Source organism: Oculina patagonica, chromosome 4 (assembly GCF_052425735.1).
Source record: "Oculina patagonica isolate OP01 chromosome 4, crgOcupat, whole genome shotgun sequence".
NCBI lineage: Eukaryota > Metazoa > Cnidaria > Anthozoa > Scleractinia > Oculinidae > Oculina > Oculina patagonica.
The window spans coordinates 37,302,813-37,324,938 of NC_135761.1; the positions used below are offsets into that span (position 1 = coordinate 37,302,813).

Genomic DNA, 22,126 nt, shown 5'->3' on the forward strand with positions numbered 1-22,126 from the left:
AAGGAGAGGCTGTGCACATTTATTTCACAAAGCTGTCAGTTCAATTGCAACCAAGAAGCCTTATTTAATATGTCAAGGGAGCTGATCATTTTAAATGCAATTGACAAAGGTGATGTCACCAGCATAACCTGCCCTGCCGCGGTGAAACTCCCTGTGAAAGTGATGGTGGTATGGAACGCGTCAGATAGAGTGAAGAGTGGTACCAGTGGGAAGTTTATTGAAGTAAAGGATGAAAGCCTGAAAGTAGAGATTGAGGGCTATAGTGGGTTGCTGTTGAAACGTGAGACATGGTCTAAAAGAAATCAGGATGGGCAAGTTTTTGGAAATAAGACACAATTTCCTGTTATTCTTTTCTTTGCCTGCACTGCTGTAGTTCACTGCTCAGAGGAGTTTGTCCCTGGATTAATTTATGTTGCAGTGTCAAGGGTGCGCACAGCAGAGGATATTCAGATCCTGAGGTTTAAGCCTAGTCAACTGTTTCAGCCTCCAGCTGATGTCCTTAAAGTCTGTAGCCACAGTGAAGAGGAATCTGCAGACTTGACTTGCTGTGTCAACCAGCAGTTGGACAGCATATTTTTTAAAGTCTGTGATTATGAATAAAATTTTGGAGAGGAGGATGGTGATGCTCACGAAGTAATTCCTGTTGGCACTCATCCAGATGGTTTGGTTTAATCCTATTTAAAAAGGTGAAAAGGAGGTTGTTGTTGATTTGGTGACTGTGTTTGTAGCACTGGATGATAGTAAGAATGAGTTAAGCCACCCACCAGAACATTTCAACATTGTTGAAATCTTTAAAAAAAACGAGAATTCCAAAAAGAGAAAGACCAATTTGGTGTCGAACAAAATGTAGCAATCAACAAAGTTTTGGCCAGCTTTGTGCCTGAGCTGAAAATACTGTCAAGAATCCTCTGGAAGAATCTTCCAGCTGATGGGTGACTACTTGGCAAGCAATCATGAGGAAGTTGTCATCTTATGCAAACACCTGATTGATGTCACACATCAAGTTTATGTGGAAATCATTGGTTCCGCTGAATATCATAAAGAATTGTGTGTCCTGTTTCATGTTCAGGAGATCTCTGAGGCTATGGTTTCCACTGGTTCTTCAATGTGCATGGACATATTTGTTTCCTTTGTACACTGTCACCGAAAAGCTCACACAGCATCATGAATCTGAGGAAGTGAACTTCAGTGTGTCAGACATGCCTTCAGAAGGCCTGGCAAAACAAAGGCATGTTGGCAGGTGGGCCATAAGCAAGGAACCGGAGTGCTATCGCAGGTTCATCCTGGTATACTCACAGTCGACCAGCACATGCCAAAATGTTATGATTGCACATGCGAAGTGTGACCTCCTGGAAGAAAACATTATTGTGCAGTATGGTTGAAAGACCACACAGAGTTCCCGGGGTCCCTCGATATTACCGAAGATCGGCAGTATAGGGAGCCTGGCTTGCTGCACATTTCTGATGTGGCCTTTCCTGGTGGGACTAATAGCAAAGGAACCTTTGTGTCCAAATTGCGATGGACAGATGAGCTTGACAACATGTGCAGGTCAATCAGATTTATTCAAGTGGGAATGCAGAAAGCAGGAAAAGGGTCAAAGACACAATGTAAAAATATCGACCAGGAAAGGTAGCTGGTTCAAGAAGAGCAAAATGACTTTGGAAAAGATTCTCAAGTTGACGTACTCGTCGTGCCAGGATCTTGTTCAGTCGCAGATAAAACACAAATTAGGACTCGTGGAAGGTATTGGTGTTCACTAGGACAGCTTTTGTTAAGAAGTTTGCGAAATAACTACATTGGAAAAAGGAAAAATACAGATTGACGAGAGTAAATTTGCTAAAGGAAAATACCATCGAGGTCATCACATGAAATGCTGGTGGGTGTTTGGTGGAATTGAACAGGACGGTAGGAAAAACTTTTTTAAACAACATTTTTGTAATTTTAATAATTTATTCTTAGTTAGACACGTAGTCATTCTTAATTATAACTTAACTTTATTTAAATGAACTGGGATTCAATTTAATTGAACTGGGATTCAACTGTACTCAATGCGAAAATGTCTCAAACAGAGAATGTGTGAAATGTGCAACCAAGATAAGGAATGCTGCTGAGTTGATGAGGTTTCTTCAGACAGGTTTTCGACACAAGAACCCAGTGCAAGTTCCATTTAACAGTTGAAAGGTAGTCTTTGTTACTTTTTATAACAGGTTTAAATACAATTTGACCTGATATTTAAACTTCAAAATGTGTTTAAATCTTGGCGTTTAAATGTCTTCATACCTTTGCAAATAAGAATACTTTGAGCTATAATGGTTGCCTAGTGAGATTCAAATCCACTGTACAAATAGTATGCCCAATGCTTGTGAAATGAGTGAAAACGACTGGTGATGCCAGCATGATGTCCATGAGTCACTGATCACTTCTGTACAAAAAGCAACTTCGGTGCTGCAAATCTATCTGAGAAATCTTACATCTGGATTTGAGTTTGTTGGACCAAACTTTCTTCAAAATGTACCACTGGATGGAAATGCATTTGTAATCAGTTTAATGTAACCTGTGTTTAGTGAATGTATTTTTCGAGGTCAGTTTGATGTCTGATTTCAAAGTGTCCTGCATGGCAAAAGTGTGGCACTTTTGTTGTGTCAAAAGACTTGCAAATAAATGCAAAAGACCAGAACCTGCCTGCCTCTTGATGAGGTATGTTTTATATGAAAAGCATGGATAAAGAACAAAGAAGATCCAGATCCGTTGTACAAATAGTTGACCATTGCTTATGCAATGAGTGAAAATAGCTGGTCATGCCTGTATGATGTGTATGAATCACTGGATACCTCTAAAAAGGGAAATGGACAAAAAGCAATTTATGTTCTGCAAACCTGTTGGAGAGATCTAACACCTGGATTTGAGTTTGTTGGACCATACTTTCTTCGTGAAGTGCCTATGGATGAAAAGTTTCTGTGACATTATTTGCAAGGTGATCAGCACTTCTGAAATGTACTATTTCTAATTTGTTTAAACTTAAAGCTACACTTGTACTTTGTTTAGTTTACACGATCATATTAATTTCTGGGAACACCTTTTCCCTTCAACTTGTTACACTTGTCCTCTCACAGAACAGTCAGGGGTAAACGAATAAGCAATTGTAAGGGTATGTCTAAAATTTCAATTTGACTCTCTTTATGTTTCCCTTTTTAGGCCAAAGAGTTTTTCATTCCAAGAACATCTGTGTCCAAGTGTAAATGCGGAGACGTGTTGGGATGCAAATTCGATGAAGCACTTTTGTTTGCTGGAGAGAAGGGAAAGAAGCAGGTTTGAAAACGCTTCATCACCAAAACAGCAAGAGGATGTGTAGGGAGACTGACATTCCCGGGGAGGAAACAGGTCTCATGATGTGTACATATTCAAAGCTGAAAAGCATTGATGAAGGTATATGTAGTGGCTCAATATTAACTTTACTTTGTATGTAACTTTTTATACTATTTTCTTCTCTCTGTTTAGAAAATGAGACAATGGCAAATCAAAATCAACTGGGTTTTTTTAATTTTTAATCATGGATAACATTGAGCCACAACTCATTGTGTACATTTATTTACAGTTAAATTATATGGCAAGGAACATCATTTATATCTTTTGTTAGATAAAGTTTCCCCTTTCACATGTCTTGGTACACAACAATAGGGGATTTTTTCTCCACAGAAAATTTTCACTAGAAAGTGGAGACAGTGACTTTATTAGAGGCAACATTCGCCGAACTACTGAAACTACCGAAACTGACAGACACCTGACATTTGTTACTACAGCGACTAACACCCTACATCAAGGGCACGTCTGAAACTATTACACAGATTCTACCTCCTACAATAATCATGTAGCTCACAAACAAACTTATAACAACGTTACGACATTTAACTGACCAACATTAGACAGGGATGAACCTAACGACAGACAGAGAGCGATTAACAAGATCAAATGCTCCGACTGCTAGGTCTCCTACATCAGAGAGACTGTGTTATGTATGCAATTCTTTTACATTACACATAAATTATCCCCTTTTAATACCAGATTGCGCATTTCATAAGACAGAGTTTTTCATTTTAATATTTGTTATTTTGTATTATGATAATCGTCAATTAGGGCTGCTCTGACGCTCAAGGGCTCTCCTTAGGGATTTTGTTATCTTCGTATATGCTAGTTGTTCAAAGGCTCTGGGGTGATAATTTATTACGTATTGTTTAAGGGCTCTACCCAGGGATTTTGTTACTTCTTGTTATTTGCGTTGATTCAAAGGCCCCACGTTGGGATCTTGTTGTGCTGGGCGACCCTATGACTTCGATCATTACGTGTTTTTCAGTTAATATCTCATTATATACAGAACTGAATATCTCATTAGTACTATTGTTGTATTCTTCCTTAAGATTCGTCAACTGGTGATGCTTTGACGTTCAAGGTTTCTCCTTAGGGATTTTGTTATCTTCGTAAATGCTAGCTGTTCAAAGGCTCTGGGGGGGATTTAATAACGTATTGTTTAAGGGCTCTACCCAGGGATTTTGTTATTTCTTGTTAATTGCGATTATTCAAAGGCCCCAAGTTGGGATCTTGTTTTGCCATTCGAGCCTATGACTCCGATCATTAATTGTTTTTATTGTTTTTAATATTTTTACTTGCTTTTTAGTTAATACCTCATTAGTATTGTTGTTGTACTCTTCGGTTCGTCTTATTGTAAAAATCACGCCGCATTGTAATCTTGGTTTTGTATCATAATAATCACGCTGTCTTACGTATTTTATTTAGCACAATATTGTAATTTTTATCTCGTTATGTAATCGTTCATACTGTAACCTTATTTAAAGTTAGTTTTTGTATTATTTTCCATGTAACTGATGAAGGTCTAAGACCGAAACATTTTATCTTTAAAATTTTTAATTTTTAAGAATATATTTTTACAAAGCAAAAGTTGCCCATTTTCGCTCTTTTTTAACTAATTTTTTTAAAAATTTTTTTATCAAATTGGACTGAGAATCCATTGGCGATCCTTTTGGTGGAAGCATCTTCGTTGGCTCAGGTAGCTCTTTCTAACCAGTCTAATATAGCCTTTGATGTAGTGGAATTTTGCCATTCCATATCAGAGACTCTACTTGAACGTGCCCTTGACTTTGCAGCCAATTGTGTGACCATCTCCGATCATGACTGTCACATAATACTTTAAGCTAAGCAATCTCTTCTTTTTAACAAGGGAAACCCTTGTCACACTATTTGACGTTACTGTAGGGAGTTATGACAGAGCAGAAACATGCGAATTAGTCGGAAACTACATCCTCTCGCAACTTAAAGAAATCCCTTATGACATGGAAATTGGGCTTTACAGAGATGACGACTTTGCAGTCTTGGGCCAAACCCCACAAAAACTTGAAAAAATTAAAAAAGAAATCTGCAAGTGTTTGCCAAAAACAACCTACGCATCACAGTTGAAGCCAACAAAGTCGACGATAAAGCTGGCAAAGGAAAAAGGCTGTGAGAAGATATCTGACTGGGTAAGGGTGTCCACAACCATCTCTATTGGCGTGCTACATATACAAAGAAGGGCTACCAGGAGATGGTTGCAGCCAAATGGAAGTCATTCATGGACCATGTTGCCAACAAACATGATAATCATTCCAATGCACTTAACAAAAAGTTTTGAGAAATGGAAATAATGAGAAAATGAGAAAGAATGGCATAAAATAACGTAAACAATATTGTACAATCTGAATCGAAACACTGACAACACAATGTATAAACCTATACATTGATTATTCTTACATTTTCTTTTTGAATAGCTGGAAGAACATTCCAAAAAGGCTATTATATGTGATCTTGGTGTCGGAAAAGTAAAGGACATGACAATGATCACCAAACAGGGTGGTAATTACCGTCTGCGTTTTGGCTGCCACATTTGTGGTGAATGTTAACCAATCAAAATGCAGGGATTGCAATATACCATAACTTGCTGCTAGTTTTTAATAAATGTGTTGAAACATATTGAATGTAACTTTAAATTCATATTACATTATGGGCATTTAATTGGTAAGCTTATTCAGTTTTATGTGCTATAGCTGAGGTAAATATTATTTTAATTTGTTATAGAAGACACATTTCTGGGTATATCTTTCCCCTGAAGGCATATTTTGGATTGCCTCCACTTCAACGAGAATGTCCTTAGGCAAACCCAAAAAACAGGAGCAAGGGATGACTACTATAAATTGACATACCTAAAATTTAAACTTTGTGAGTAAGTTGTGAGAGAGATCGATGTTCCACCGACTTATGGTAAGGTTTATTAACATGCAACAAAAAAAAACCTTCTTGTATGTGTGAAGATATTCACTTTTTATTGAGTTGCCATGTTCAACTATAGTTTTCCTATCATACTGCAGCCAGTTTAGAACTTAATGAAATAAAAATATAATAAAACAAATTCTATATAACTTTTTTCTGGGTCTATAGGCTATGAGGCAGAAATAAGGAACAATCTTGTTAACATTTCCTGCTACAAGCATCAATGTCTACACCTAACACAAGCTAGGCCCCTGCCAACAAGAATTCAGTTCCCGAGCATCTGGAGGAGTTTCGTGAAGATGCATGTGCAAATAAAAGCGACTTAAGATGTCAAGGCTACTTGTAAAATGTAAAAAAACTAAGGAAGTTATGATCTCTGGCCAGCAAATGGCTGTAAAAAAGTATGATGAAGATAAAGACGTCCATCCCCCACTGGTGATACCGTTTATATCAACAGTTGAAGGCATGCGAAAAGTTATATTGTGGTTCTCAAAAGGGGAAGAGGATAAATTTTCAAAAGATGAAGCGTCGACAATGAGAATTTAATTCTCAAGAAAATTAAATTTATCCTCAACGGTAAGCTTAAATAAGATTACACCGATCTCACTATGCAACAAATACATAAAAGGCTAGCGTGATATTTGCCGAGTGTTTAACCGACACACAACAGGGGTACCTTGGACAACTGCGTGATGTTTGCATCTGTCCTCCAATTTTTCTCTTATCTTATCAAAGAGGAAGATAACCCATGACGAGAAACTGGCAGAGAGGTTAAGATTAACTTGAATTAGAGATAGCTTAACTAGAGCAAAGAAAAACGAAATTGAGACCTGTGGACATGTGAACTTGAATATTTTTAATATATTTGGGTCATTTTCTATTAGGATCAACCATTTCAGGTAAGTTGAGTTTTTTCATGTTCTACTGGCGAAAAACGGCTTTGTTTTCTTTGGTTGATCAACTATTCCAACCTGCATCCAACTGGGTTGAAACGGTTGAAAAAAGCATTGGTTTTAGTGCGCTCTAAAATGCTGCTGCTTGTACGATTAGTTATGTAATCAATGCTGCTTCCACGACATTCTTTGTATACAAAAAAGATGGCATCAGCAAATTAAAAAACCTTTGTTGAAGTTGAAGACAACAACAGAGTGAGAGGGAGGAAGAAAAACCTGTAAGTTTTATTACGAGTTTGGAAACATTCCTGGCTTCAAACCAGGGGTAAAGCTGGTCGCAACATCGACCAATTCTTCTTAAGGTGAAATAAATGAGAAAAAAGCAAAGCAAAAAATGAAGGCACATGAGTACAAAAAGGAAGAGAGGACCAAAGGTCAACAAAAAAAGAGGAAGAAGAGTGACAGCAGTCGCCCAAAGGCCATCGAGTGATGCCATCCTCAAACTTAGGGGATGATGCAAAGAAAGGTTTTACCTTCTTTACCTGTGGGAATGCACAGAATTACATACCTGGGCTATGAATATGACAGACCATTACACAAAACATGTTACCCTTTACCCTCTAACAGTAAAATCAGCGAAAAGGTACTGCAGGCATAAAGATATTTTTCACCCAAGGCCCGGATTTTTTATGAATTGTTGGGAATGTGGAGAAACAGAAAAGTACCAGATAGGTTTCTAGCTGACATTTTTGATGGAAAGGTGTGGAAGGGATGGCGAGTGGTCAATGGACAACCCTTTTTATCTGCCCCAAGAAAGAGTGCATTTATGTTAAATGTTGGCTGGTTTCAACCATTTTAACACTCTTTATACCATGTTGGCGCACTTCTACTTGTTTTGATGAATCTTTCAAGAAGTGAGAAATTTAAACCTGAGAATGTGTTTGTTTGTTGATGAATTGAATGTCCTTTGGAATGAGAGTATATATGAAGTTGAGCATGGCTCATCAGTCCAACACTAATTCCATGTAGCATTGCTGTGTGTTGGGTGCGATGTTTCAGCAGCAAGGAAAGTTTCTGGCTTCACTGGACATGCTTCTTGCAAAGGATGTTCCAAATGCAACAAATTATTCCTGAGAAATGTAAGTACTTCACTGGACTTTTCTGGGTTTGAAGCATGCCCTAAAGAATGAAAACAATGAACACTGCAGAGAAGCACAAGAGGTGCTACTGACGGGCTTAATGATAAGGTTGCCTTATTTTGACTGTGTCAGATTTCATATATTTGATCCAATACACAATCTCTTCACTGGAACAGCATAGCATGTTCTCAAGAACATTTGGATGGATGCTGATAAACCACTTCTGCACAAGGACAATTAACTTAAAAGTCAGCAGAAAGTGGACAAAATTCCTGTCCCAGCTAATGTAGGGAGAACACTTAAGAAGATCCAAATAACTTTTGTAACTTTACTACATACTAGTGGCAGTCATTTACTATTTTATTTTCTGTGAATCCACTCCATAGAATATTGCCAGGAACTTATTTGCATAATTGGCGGGATTTTATTATGGCATGCACTTTTCGTTTGCTCAACATTAATCACTGAAGCAAGAGCAGACTTTACCCACACTGACATTTTGAAATTTTGCAGAAATAGTGAAGACAGTAACGCCTTAGACAATGCCTCGTCACCGAAAGGCGAACTCGGTGGCTAGCTGCCATTAGTCCAGCTGACTTGACAGAGAAGATTCACTGTTTTTGAAGATTACATTATAGGAGATAACAAGAAAGTGCGTTTCTATACCGGTTTGCCGTCCTTGGAGATATCAAAGAAAACTTTCACCTTCGTTTCATCATGTGTGACCAGACGTCCTCTTGTGTTGAGTAAATTTCAGGAGTTTGTTTTGGTTCTCATAAAATTACATCTCGGTGTACCACATCAAGACCTTGCATATTGCTTTAGTGTATCTAGGGCAGTAGTGTCAAGAATTATTGTCATCTGGTTGACTGTAATGGATGTGACATTATCATCATTAATTTCCTGGCCAGATAGAGAACAACTACAAAGGACAATGCCAAGGTGTTTTTTTGACTTTAAACAAGTGTTATCATTGACTGTTTTGAAGTATTCATTGACATGCCATCAAATCTATTGACAAGGGCTCAAACATTTTCGAATTAAAAGCATCACAACACTGTCAAAGTATTGATTGGCATGACCCCTCAGCAAGATTGCCTTTTACTTGGATGGGGTATCCTTCGTACACAAGACTAACCCCATGGATCAGGCCCACGCCCCACATGGCAGAATTTGGTGCATCGGAAGGACTTAAACAAGGATGTTTCACTAAAGGAAGCAAGGCTGGAACGGGTGGAAAACTCGTGAAAATGATTGTCGTAATTAGCTACAACAAGAGTGTGATCATATGCCAACAGTACCACCGAATGTGTGGAGCTTTCTTTGAGGGTTTTATAGATGAACACTTTGAGTCCATGTTTCAAACCGCAGGAAGAGGAAAAAGTAGGACGTTCCCGATGGATGGAGATCCTTCCCAAAACAGTGCACGAGCTAAAGCAGCTATGTCTAGAGTGGGCTGTCAACTGTTCAAGATCCCACCGAGATCTCCAGAACTAAACGGCTGTGAAAATGTGGGGAAAGGGCCATTACGCAGGAGTCCTACGAGCAATTTCACAATCGAGTGCGAGAAACTTTTGAAGCGATACCCATAGAGACAATAGATAAAAAAATCTAATCAATGAATGGTCGACTCAGACAAATTATAGACAATGGGGAAGGACTGAAATATTGAAGACGAATTTTGGACCCATGAAAAAGGCAGGGAAACGTTTTCCAGAGGGGAAACATGTGAGACTGTTTAATTAATGCATTACAGACATGTACAGTGAACATTTAGATTCAAAATATGTGTTTAGCTGCTGTTTTAAACTACGTCTAGGCTAATCCTTGTTTTGATTAAACGGAGCATGCGCGAGAGCCTGGGTGGCAATAACAATACAAGATGGGGGACAAGGTGGAGAGTTACCGAAGGATCAGTGGCAATGATTCAAGATATGTGGACACTTTGGACCCCGAAGAAAGGAAAAAGTTTCAAGAAAAACTTAAAGTGCCAGTTGCCGGGGGTTTTGTGATTATTCAGAATCCCTAAGAGATTTGGGATGAAGTTCATCTCTGGAACGATAAGCCAACATTATGGCCGGACATAAGTTTTGGCAATCTCTGGATGTATCTTGTGGACAAGCGAGGACCATTCAACGCTGAAAATCTAAAGTGTTACAAAAGTTTGGAAGCTTATGAGTACTTCCTATCCCGCAAAGATGGATGCGTTTTTAGTCAAGAAGTACAGAAAGATGCCGGCCTGTTTGTACTTAGAGCTGAAGTAAGACCGGGCCAGGCCAAGTCCCAAGTTTCATAATTGCCTTGGATCATTGCAAAAGCAACAGAGAAATTCTTACGGCACATTGCAATTGCAAGGCAGGGTAAGATAAGAAACACTTGAAGCAATGCCTGTTCAAAAACTCGCATTCAGTAAACCCCGTGTCAGAATAGCAATAAATTAATTATCTCAGCGTTCCCCATAAATTTTTTCCCTGATACATTCAAGCTATAGAAACAATTAAAATGGTCTTCTTTAAAGTAACAAAAAAATACCTTTCCAGCTAGTAGTTCACCTACTTGAACGGGGATCACGGCGAAATTGCACGGCGACCTGCCTGGAAGGTGTGTGGCCTGGGTTTTGCATTTATTCAACAATCCAAAATCTGATCCGTAAATCGGATTTTGGTGACCACAGTAGTCACGTTTACAAACTGAGTCTTCAAAATATGAAATTCGTGACCAAATTCGTCTGTTGCAGTTATCACAGCTTTTCTAATATTTTTAGACTGCGAAGAGTATCAGAACTGTACATTTTTTCATGTAATTGCAATACTTTGACTCAAACACTTTTTTCTCTTCTCTTTCATGCTACCACATCTTTTTGATTCATCCCAAAGCAATGGTACAAAAAAACTGCGTAGACCACAAAACTTTGGTTGCAATACTAAACGACATTGACATACTTCCCTAGTTTTACCAGTGGTATGTAACAAGCGATGAAAGGTGACTTATTTGTTAGCCCGAAAGGAACTTTCCTAAATCCTTTTCACTTAAGCTCTTGAACTTGGCAAACGAATACTATCCAGCCTTTCTCCAACACACACAACCACTTTGAGTGTGCTCTCTTCTCTCCAGGCAACATGGTTATAATTCATTCTGCCTTCCAAACCTGTTCACGTTGACAAGACTCAACGCCTTGTTGGACCTGTTAGAATGGAAATGCAATTCTCTGTCCCTCAACAATGACTTGGTTTCACTTATGTGACTTTGAAAGTTCCTCTCATTGCGAATTGATGTCTTACACACTTTCTTTTCCCACTGCATAAGCAAGTTAGATGTGCAGATGTCTGGTCATCTAGGACCTGCTTTTGTGTACAAACTGTATAGCCAGGGATACTAAAAAATGGCCAAACATCTTGCATGTGGGCTTCATCATCCTTCCAACCAATTCATATGTTAATGTATTGTCGAATCATGTGCAGACTACGTGGTTATAAACGCTTAAAAGCAAATTTTTTCAAGACCTTGACTTATTATCTTGCGGTGAGTGTTCAATTTTCAAATGCTCACAATGTGTACTATTTTAATTTATATGCCAGACATTTGTTCCAATCCACTGGTGTGTTACTTCCTGTAACCAGCAGTTGAGAAAGACGAGTCCTCGTGGGAGCTCCTTGGGTGCCCCAATGAAGGTTGTGTAAAGATGTATCAGCGACACTCCAGTCTAGGAAAACACCTTCTGTTTGGACAGAGATGTAAGATGGTAGCTGAGAAACAAACACTCTATGACATTGCAATGAAAAAGTACCACGCCCTCTAGCTGATGGCATGAGTGAGACAGTGTCGGCAACCCCTCAACAAGGCCACACCTTTGAAAGTGCAAGCCTGTTACCTGAAGGCTGGGCCTTAAAGACAATTAAAAAGGTGACCCGTTTCAACAACACCTAGAAGAGTTACCTCGAAGAAAAATTTAACCTTGGCCAAGCAACGGGCCAAAAAAAAAGTGATCATTGATACACTGCACCTCTTCCTCAGGGTTATGGGACTAGTCTTTCATCAGGTAAATATATGTTTGAAGAAAGGCTTTTTATGCTGTCTACATTTGTGTTAATTAAAACCATCAGACTACTTAATCATTTGGGAAAAAATAAAGGAAATCAAGTGAAACACTTTGTTTATAGTTACGAACATTTATCTGTGCCTAATTTTTAGCATTTCTGTTTCAAGGTTATTGAGCTTGACATTTACAAGAAAAGAACAAAATGCCTTGAAACAGAACTTGAAAAGATTGGTGTTCCCTTTAAATTCTATGAGGTTCAGTGCAATGGTTTGCCATTCAAAAAACAATGGACAAGACTAGATGGTAATATATTGTACATTATCTATAGCAGAATAATCATAACGGAAACACTATCCTTATCACTTTCATTACAGGATGTTACACCTTACAAACATAGTAAGAGCCATTTCTTTTAAATAATTCACTCAGTTGCTGCAATAACAAACAGTATGTAGTCAATTTAACATATGGTAAATACTACGACGTACACTAGTGAGTGTTTTATAGCACAACTTTAAGGCGGTCTACTATGGTTCCTCTGCATTACAACTGCACATTCTAAGGTTACTCTCTAAATTTTGAAATAACATGTGCAATATTTGCACAATCTCTGATGGAAACCTAATCAAACTTTGGCAATTGACACTCCAGGGATTTATATCCTTTTTTGACTTGAATAGCTCCTCTAGATTTTCCAAGTCCTTTTATATATTTAATATTATGAGGCTCAAACAACAAATGGTGTTTTAATTGCAGCACTGGTGAACAACGAGAGAGACGTATTTACTCTCTTGTGGCAGCAAGCCCGTTGCCATTTCTTTGAAGGTTACAACAACTCTTTCGTCCCCCACGCCACTGGACTAACAATGGAGCAATATGTTCTTATCGGAAGAATCCTTTCCTATGGCTACTACGAAAATCACCGAACTGTGGAGTGGGTCCGAGTTTTTGTATCACTGCCACACCCACTTTCTTTTACTGCCCGTCCCACTTTCTTCAATGAATTCCAAGAATTCTTGCCCCCCTGAATGAACTGTTGTAGTGTACGCGCGGCTGACATGGATGGATTCAAATTTAAAGTGAGAGGACCGAAAGAAAAATGCGTTAAAATTTTTCTTTCTTCGTAAGAAGTAAAAATGTTATGCATGGAATCCTTGACAGAGCGTATATCAACACGATTCACAAGTCTTCGTGGCAAAGAAGTAAGCATAAAATACGCAGACAACAATGACTGGATTGAGCTCCCCGTTGACGACTTGGATTTATTCATAGATATGATTGAAACGGTGAAAGACTCCGCAAGAGAACAAAGCTAGACCATTATTTTTTGGTTTCCATTGATAATGTTTCTTTTGACTTTGACTTTTTGAAGTAATTCTTCTGATACTGCCCCTTTAAGTACACTATGTCAAAAATGGCATGCCAAATTATTCTGGCTATGATTTTAGGCTTGTCTATATATTCCTTTCTTTTAGGATTTACAAAAATTGAATTCAATTATAAAGCTACCAAGACAGTGACTTTGACTCCAAGCGGGCAAGTTAATGTCAGTGTCTGTTATAATCATTATGGACATGAAATGTCCTTGGAACATGTGCGAATACCAACTCCACAGCATGAGGTCATTGCAGCCAAACTCCAACAAGGTGTTTTTAAAGGAACGTATATTGGATGACATCTGCAAGGACTTTACCTCTGACTTTCAAAGGCATCATATATTAGAAAGACAAGAGATAGCCAATATTGAAAGAGCTTTCCGGCTGAAGACGGTACAACGACATGCAAATGATTGACAAAGCCCTTTGGCATGGATCAACGAATGGGAGGACACCAAAGATAGTCCAGTCCTATTCATCAAGTTACAAGATGAGAAGGCTGAAGATGGCTACGATCTCGCAAAAGAGGATTTCTGTATGGTTGTCCAGACCCCATTTCAGAGTGAGATGTTGCAAAAATTTGGGAAAAAAGAAGTGTGCTGTAATGGCACGCATGGCACAAATGGCTATGATTTTTTCTTGACAACCATTCATTTGGTAGATGAGTTTGGTCAAGGGATTCCTGTGGCCTGGTGCCTATCCAGACATGAAGACCAGACAGCTATGGTCAATTCTTCAAGAACATAAGAAATAACTGCAGAAACATCTAGAGTGATTTTTTCATGAGTGACATGGCCAATCAATTCTACAATGCATGGGTTGCTGTCATGAATGAAGGCCCAAGACCAAAAAAGCTGCTTTGTACCTGGCTTGTAGACAAAGTATGGAAGGAAGAGCTGAGAAGAAAGGTTGGAGATGCCACAGTGGAATCTGAAGTTTATAAGCTAATAAGAACCTGTCTGGAACAAATGACTGGAGCCAACTTTGAAGATTGCCTTAAGAGACAAAAACAAAAAAACACGAAGTTTTCATTTGTATTTTCTGAAAGAGTAGGTCACCGAGAAGGAACAATGGGGATTCTGCTTTACTATGAACACAAACATGTTTGCAGAAGCCTTTCACCGTGTGTTCAAAAGGGTCTATCTAAAGGGAAAGGTCAACAAACGTGTGGATGTCTGCCTTGTTAATTTGGTCAGGTTATCTCGTGACAAGGCATTTGACCATGCAATTAAATTGACAAAGGGGAAGACAAAGTACCAAACATCTTGTGATACCAAAAGAATGCATCCAAATTGATAAGAATGAAACAGACAAATGGTTTGTTCAAGGACAACACATACATGAAGTCATCATGGTATCATCGCATTGTACAGAGAAATTACTACTCATATCAAATAATAATCATTTCTCAATAAATCCGACAGACACTGATCCTCACAATAATAACCAAACAGTGATGTAATGTATATGAAATGATCCATCAAACAGTTATAATCTGATCTGACCATCATCAACAAAAACAATAACAATGACATGGCCTTGAAAAAAAAGCATTTTTTGAACAGGAACTGAGCTGAGTGTATATAAAATAAAATAAAATAAATTGACAACCGAAGATGCTTTGGCAGCAGAGGATCAAATAAATTTCTCTCAGGCAAGAGAAAATGTCATGTCAGCTCTGCATATCCGCAATTTTTCTCTGTATCTTTGATTAGTTGTGTTATGATTTACTAAGCAAGTGTTTTACATTCTGCCCGCCTCTACATCGCTGTAGTGTGTTCTGTACTTCAGCGTTTCTGGAGAAGAAAAATGATTTTCCTTCGTATAAACGTAGTGAGGAAAAGGAAATCATTTTGTACCAAAGTATAGCTGGGACTACTCATCATCAGTTTACAGACCGAGTCCTTATTTCTGTGTAGACAGTAATATTCCTGTCATGAAAAGTAAACAAGTTCAAAATGAATCCGAGTCAAACCAGCAACCCTGTGCACAGGAGTTACCGATTGACACTGGAGTGTCTTCCTGTAAGCAACAATCTGATTCCACATTGGAGACAAGTGAGGAACAGAGGTCTTCAAAACAGCAAGAAAGCTGTACAAGATTGAAGAACTGGGCAGTAGAATGTAGGGTGCTGCTTGCACAACTGAGAGATCTAACATGCTTTTGTGAAAAAGAGGAACCTCTTATAGTTTTGAGAGAATCCCTAAAAAACAACCTTGCTGACCTATGACCACACATTCCATCAGATAGTGGGCTATTCTTGGAACAAAATCCACACAAAATTTAAAGGATGCAGAGGGCATGTGGATGAAGTTTCTTAACAACAATGGTATAGTAACTGGTGACCAAGACAACCAGGACGAATTCAGATTAAAGGCATTAGCATTTGCCCATTGGACTTTTCAAAAGTTCGATGGCAAGCTGCTTATCTGTGACTTGCAAGCTTTGTTTAAAACTGGTATAAAGTTATAAAGTCGACGTGTAGTTTCTCATTTTCAAAAATAGCGTGAATAGACAATGACAGGCCGAGTACCACTACATTTCAGTTCTTTCATCAAAACTTAACAGTTTTCAGACATTGTTTCTTGATGTAAATGACTAAAAAAAAGAAATGATGGACAACAATTACTCTTAAAAACTATATCTGGTGTGCTCAGCTCTCACTGTCCTTAACATCCTAATCTTTATTAGGTGCCAATTACCACCTTTCAGATCTAGGGATTGCCTTTGCGAATGGTACCTTGGCCAACAAAGTGCATGATTTGTTAATTGCTTTGTGTTTATTTAGTTATTACTAATTATTTATTAATTTATTGAATTATTGATTTTTTTTTTTTAAACGTTGGCACATTTGCCAGTGCCCAGAAAAGGTGATGACCTGCCCATTTGCTGACTGTAAGCAAATGTTTCGGCGAGGAAATTGGGAGGATCACATGTGCTCAAGTGCCTTGACCCATACAATGCTGAACACAGGTAAAGTGCAATGGTTGAAGGGGAAGATTTACAGCAAAAAGATACTTTTAGTAACAATGGATAGTCAAAGTTAGAGTAAGGCAAAACACTAGAATCTGCCTGAATTGTGAAACATGCCAAAAAGAAAGATGCAAAGTCTAAAAGAGAGTGTATCAATCCCACGTGCCTCTTCAAACTCAATGAGAAGCAGGCTGGTTTTCTAAAATCTGCCTGAGGTTGTGAAAGAGGATGCCTTTGCCACTGTAAAAGATGTTCGCCTGTGAAAATGTGTTAAATATCGCAGCAGACAAATTGAGGAAAGATGCCTTAGAAAGGGCCATTACACAGGAGTCCTACAAGCAATTTCACAATCGAGTGTGAGAAACTTTTAAAGCGATACCTGTAGAGACCAAATTAGTCTGTTGCAGTTATCACAGCTTTTCTAATATTTTTAGACTTCGAAGAGTATCAGAACTGTACATTTTTTCATGTAATTGCAATACTTTGACTCAAACACTTTTTTCTCTTCTCTTTCATGCTACCACATCTTTTTGATTCATCCCAAAGCAATGGTACAAAAAAACTGCGTAGACCACAAAACTTTGGTTGCAATACTAAACGACATTGACATACTTCCCTAGTTTTACCAGTGGTATGTAACAAGCGATGAAAGGTGACTTATTTGTTAGCCCGAAAGGAACTTTCCTAAATCCTTTTCACTTAAGCTCTTGAACTTGGCAAACGAATACTATCCAGCCTTTCTCCAACACACACAACCACTTTGAGTGTGCTCTCTTCTCTCCAGGCAACATGGTTATAATTCATTCTGCCTTCCAAACCTGTTCACGTTGACAAGACTCAACGCCTTGTTGGACCTGTTAGAATGGAAATGCAATTCTCTGTCCCTCAACAATGACTTGGTTTCACTTATGTGACTTTGAAAGTTCCTCTCATTGCGAATTGATGTCTTACACACTTTCTTTTCCCACTGCATAAGCAAGTTAGATGTGCAGATGTCTGGTCATCTAGGACCTGCTTTTGTGTACAAACTGTATAGCCAGGGATACTAAAAAATGGCCAAACATCTTGCATGTGGGCTTCATCATCCATCCAACCAATTCATATGTTAATGTATTGTCGAATCATGTGCAGACTACGTGGTTATAAACGCTTAAAAGCAAATTTTTTCAAGACCTTGACTTATTATCTTGCGGTGAGTGTTCAATTTTCAAATGCTCACAATGTGTACTATTTTAATTTATATGCCAGACATTTGTTCCAATCCACTGGTGTGTTACTTCCTGTAACCAGCCGTTGAGAAAGACGAGTCCTCGTGGGAGCTCCTTGGGTGCCCCAATGAAGGTTGTGTAAAGATGTATCAGCGACACTCCAGTCTAGGAAAACACCTTCTGTTTGGACAGAAATGTAAGATGGTAGCTGAGAAACAAACACTCTATGACATTGCAATGAAAAAGTACCACGCCCTCTAGCTGATGGCATGAGTGAGACAGTGTTGGCAACCCCTCAACAAGGCCACACCTTTGAAAGTGCAAGCCTGTTACCTGAAGGCTGGGCCTTGAAGACAATTAAAAAGGTGACCTGTTTCAACAACACCCAGAAGAGTTACCTCGAAGAAAAATTTAACCTTGGCCAAGCAACGGGCCAAAAAAAAAGTGATCATTGATACACTGCACCTCTTCCTCAGGGTTATGGGACTAGTCTTTCATCAGGTAAATACCGTAAACACCCGCGTATAAGCCGCACCCGCAGATAAGCCGCACCCTGAGTTTAACAACTCAAATGTTGGAAAAAAAGTTTTTTGAAAGTAAATCAAAGAAAATCCAAAGTCGAGTCAAAAATCCAAAGTTGAGTCTTTGGGAAGTCTTCTTCATCGAACGTAAACTCAATGAACATTGAAACAGAAAATATTTCAGTCTTACCCACAATTTGAGCTCTTTAATATAATGAAAACCAACTTTGACATATTATGGGTGATCTTTTTCTGGCATTTGTTGACAGGTATTTCTTCATTCAATGCAGTTTTTCCATAGATTTTTGTGTCACAACAACAAGAACACGCGTTTGCAAACGTTCGTAGCTTAGTAACCAGGCATTTGATCGGACGCGAAATATGGGACTAGGGCGAGAACGTAAAGCAAAACAGGATGGCGATAATGGAGGCGTTCGAGTTTCGTGGCTATCATATTCATTATTGACAAATTAAAGAGATTTGGGAGCCATCTATTGGAGATAAACTTGTTGCATAATGAGAGTTTCGTAATCAGTTTGACAAATTTTTCATCAAAGTGCAAAATGAGAGAGAAACAATTGGCCATCTTACTCGTGAATACTCGTGGTATTTTCTCGCTCGTAAAAGTATCAATATTACTGTTAAAGTTATAGGCCATTGTCGACACTGCAAACAGTATAGGAGCTGTCAAACTTGCAAAAGCAATGACCGGTACTCTCTTGTAGTTTTATGTTTTTTAATTTACATAATTTTCCATCATCAGTTAACAAAAATTTACGGCACCTTTTCCGAATGTTCCCGCAGATAAGCCACACCCCCGCTTTCGAGCGAAAATTTTTGGAAAAAAGGTGCGGCTTATCTGCGGGTTTTTACGGTATATGTTTGAAGAAAGGCTTTTTATGCTGTCTACATTTGTGTTCATTAAAACCATCAGACTACTTAATCATTTGGGAAAAAATAAAGGAAATCAAGTGAAACACTTTGTTTATGGTTACGAACATTTATCTGTGCCTAATTTTTAGCATTTCTGTTTAAAGGTTATTGAGCTTGACATTTACAAGAAAAGAACAAAATGCCTTGAAACAGAACTTGAAAAGATTGGTGTTCCCTTTAAATTCTATGAGGTTCAGTGCAATGATTTGCCATTCAAAAAACAATGGACAAGACTAGATGGTAATATATTGTACATTATCTATGGCAGAATAATCATAACGGAAACACTATCCTTATCACTTTCATTACAGGATGTTACACCTTACAAACATGGTAAGTATAACACAGTATGTAGTCAATTTAACATATGGTAAATACTACAACGTACAGTAGTGAGTGTTTTATAGCACAATTTTAAAGCAGTCTACTATGGTTCCTCTGCATTACAACTGCACATTCTAAGGTTACTCTCTAAATTTTGAAATAACATGTGCAATATTTGCACAATCTCTGATGGAAACCTAATCAAACTTTGGCAATTGACACTCCAGGGATTTATACCCTTTTTTGACTTGAATAGCTCCTCTAGATTTCCCAAGTCCTTTTATATATTTAATATTATGAGGCTCAAACAACAAATGGTGTTTTTATTGCAGCACTGGTGAACAACGAGAGAGAGACGTATTTACTCTCTTGTGGCAGCAAGCCCGTTGCCATTGAAGGTTACAACAACTCTTTCGTCCCCCACGCCACTGGAATAACAAAGGAGCAATTTGTTCTTATCGGAAGAATCCTTTCCTATGGCTACTACGAAAATCACCGAACTGTGGATTGGGTCCGAGTTTTTGTATCACTGTCCCACCCACTTTCTTTTACTGCCCGTCCCACTTTCTTCAATGAATTCCAAGAATTTTTGCCTCCTGCATGAACTGTTGTAGTGTACGCGCGGCTGACATGGATAGATTCAAATTTAAAGTGAGAGGACCGAAAGAAAAATGCGTTAAAATTTTTCTTTCTTCGTAAGAAGTAAAAATGATATGCATGGAATCCTTGACAGAGCGTATATCAACACGATTCACAAGTCTTCGTGGCAAGGAAGTAAGCATAAAATACGCAGACAACAATGACTGGATTGAGCTCCCCGTTGACGACTTGGATTTATTCATAGTTATGATTGAAACGGCGAAAGACTCCGCAAGAGAACAAAGCTAGACCATTATTTTTTGGTTTCCATTGATAATGCTTCTTTTGACTTTGACTTTTTGAAGTAATTCTTCTGATACTGCCCCTTTAAGTACACTATGTCAAAAATGGCATGCCAAATTATTCTGGCTCTGATTTTAGGCTTGTCTATATATTCCTTTCTTTTAGGATTTACAAAAATTGAATTCAATTATAAAGCTACCAAGACAGTGACTTTGACTCCAAACGGGCAAGTTAATGTCAGTGTCTGTTATAATCATTATGGACATGAAATGTCCTTGGAACATGTGCGAATACCAACTCCACAGCATGAGGTCATTGCAGCCAAACTCCAACAAGGTGTTTTTAAAGGAACGTATATTGGATGATATCTGCAAGGACTTTACCTCTGACTTTCAAAGGCATCATATATTAGAAAGACAAGAGATAACCAATATTGAAAGAGCTTTCCGGCTGAAGACGGTACAACGACATGCAAATGATTGACAAAGCCCTTTGGCATGGATCAACGAATGGGAGGACACCAAAGATAGTCCAGTCCTATTCATCAAGTTACAAGATGAGAAGGCTGAAGATGACTACGATCTCGCAAAAGAGGATTTCTGTATGGTTGTCCAGACCCCATTTCAGAGTGAGATGTTGCAAAAATTTGGGAAAAAAGAAGTGTGCTGTAATGGCACGCATGGCACAAATGGCTATGATTTTTTCTTGACAACCATTCATTTGGTAGATGAGTTTGGTCAAGGGATTCCTGTGGCCTGGTGCCTATCCAGCCATGAAGACCAGAAAGCTATGGTCATCTTCAAGAACATAAGAAATAACTGCAGAAACATCTAGAGTGACTTTTTCATGAGTGACATGGCCAATCAATTCTACAATGCATGGGTTGCTGTCATGATTGAAGGCCCAAGACCAAAAAAGCTGCTTTGTACCTGGCTTGTAGACAAAGCATGGAAGGAAGAGCTGAGAAGAAGGGTTGGAGATGCCACAGTGGAATCTGAAGTTTATAAGCTAATAAAAACCTGTCTGGAACAAATGACTGGAGCCAACTTTGAAGATTGCCTTAAGAGACAAAAACAAAAAAACACGAAGTTTTCATTTGTATTTTCTGAAAGAGTAGGTCACCGAGAAGGAACAATGGGGATTCTGCTTTACTATGAACACAAACATGTTTGCAGAAGCCTTTCACCGTGTGTTCAAAAGGGTCTATCTAAAGGGAAAGGTCAACAAACGTGTGGATGTCTGCCTTGTTAATTTGGTCAGGTTATCTCGTGACAAGGCATTTGACCATGCAATTAAATTGACAAAGGGGAAGACAAAGTACCAAACATCTTGTGATACCAAAAGAATGCATCCAAATTGATAAGAATGAAACAGACAAATGGTTTGTTCAAGGACAACACATACATGAAGTCATCATGGTATCATCGCATTGTACAGAGAAATTACTACTCATATCAAATAATAATCATTTCTCAATAAATCCGACAGACACTGATCCTCACAATAATAACCAAACAGTGATG

At 38.4% G+C, this 22,126-nt stretch overlaps 1 long non-coding RNA gene and 2 pseudogenes across 1 annotated transcript in view; 2 read left to right on the forward strand and 1 right to left on the reverse strand.

The window, feature by feature from the left end:
* Positions 1-404: 404 nt before the first annotated feature.
* LOC144648411 (uncharacterized) overlaps positions 405-22,126 on the reverse strand; it is a 30,198-nt gene continuing 8,476 nt past the window's right edge. Inside the window, exon 4 of the long non-coding RNA XR_013569691.1 lies at positions 405-674. This is a non-coding gene — a long non-coding RNA (uncharacterized LOC144648411). The remainder of the gene's footprint in view (positions 675-22,126) is intronic.
* On the forward strand, positions 10,230-15,070 carry LOC144647860 (uncharacterized; annotated as a pseudogene).
* LOC144647861 (uncharacterized) lies at positions 18,213-21,975 on the forward strand (annotated as a pseudogene).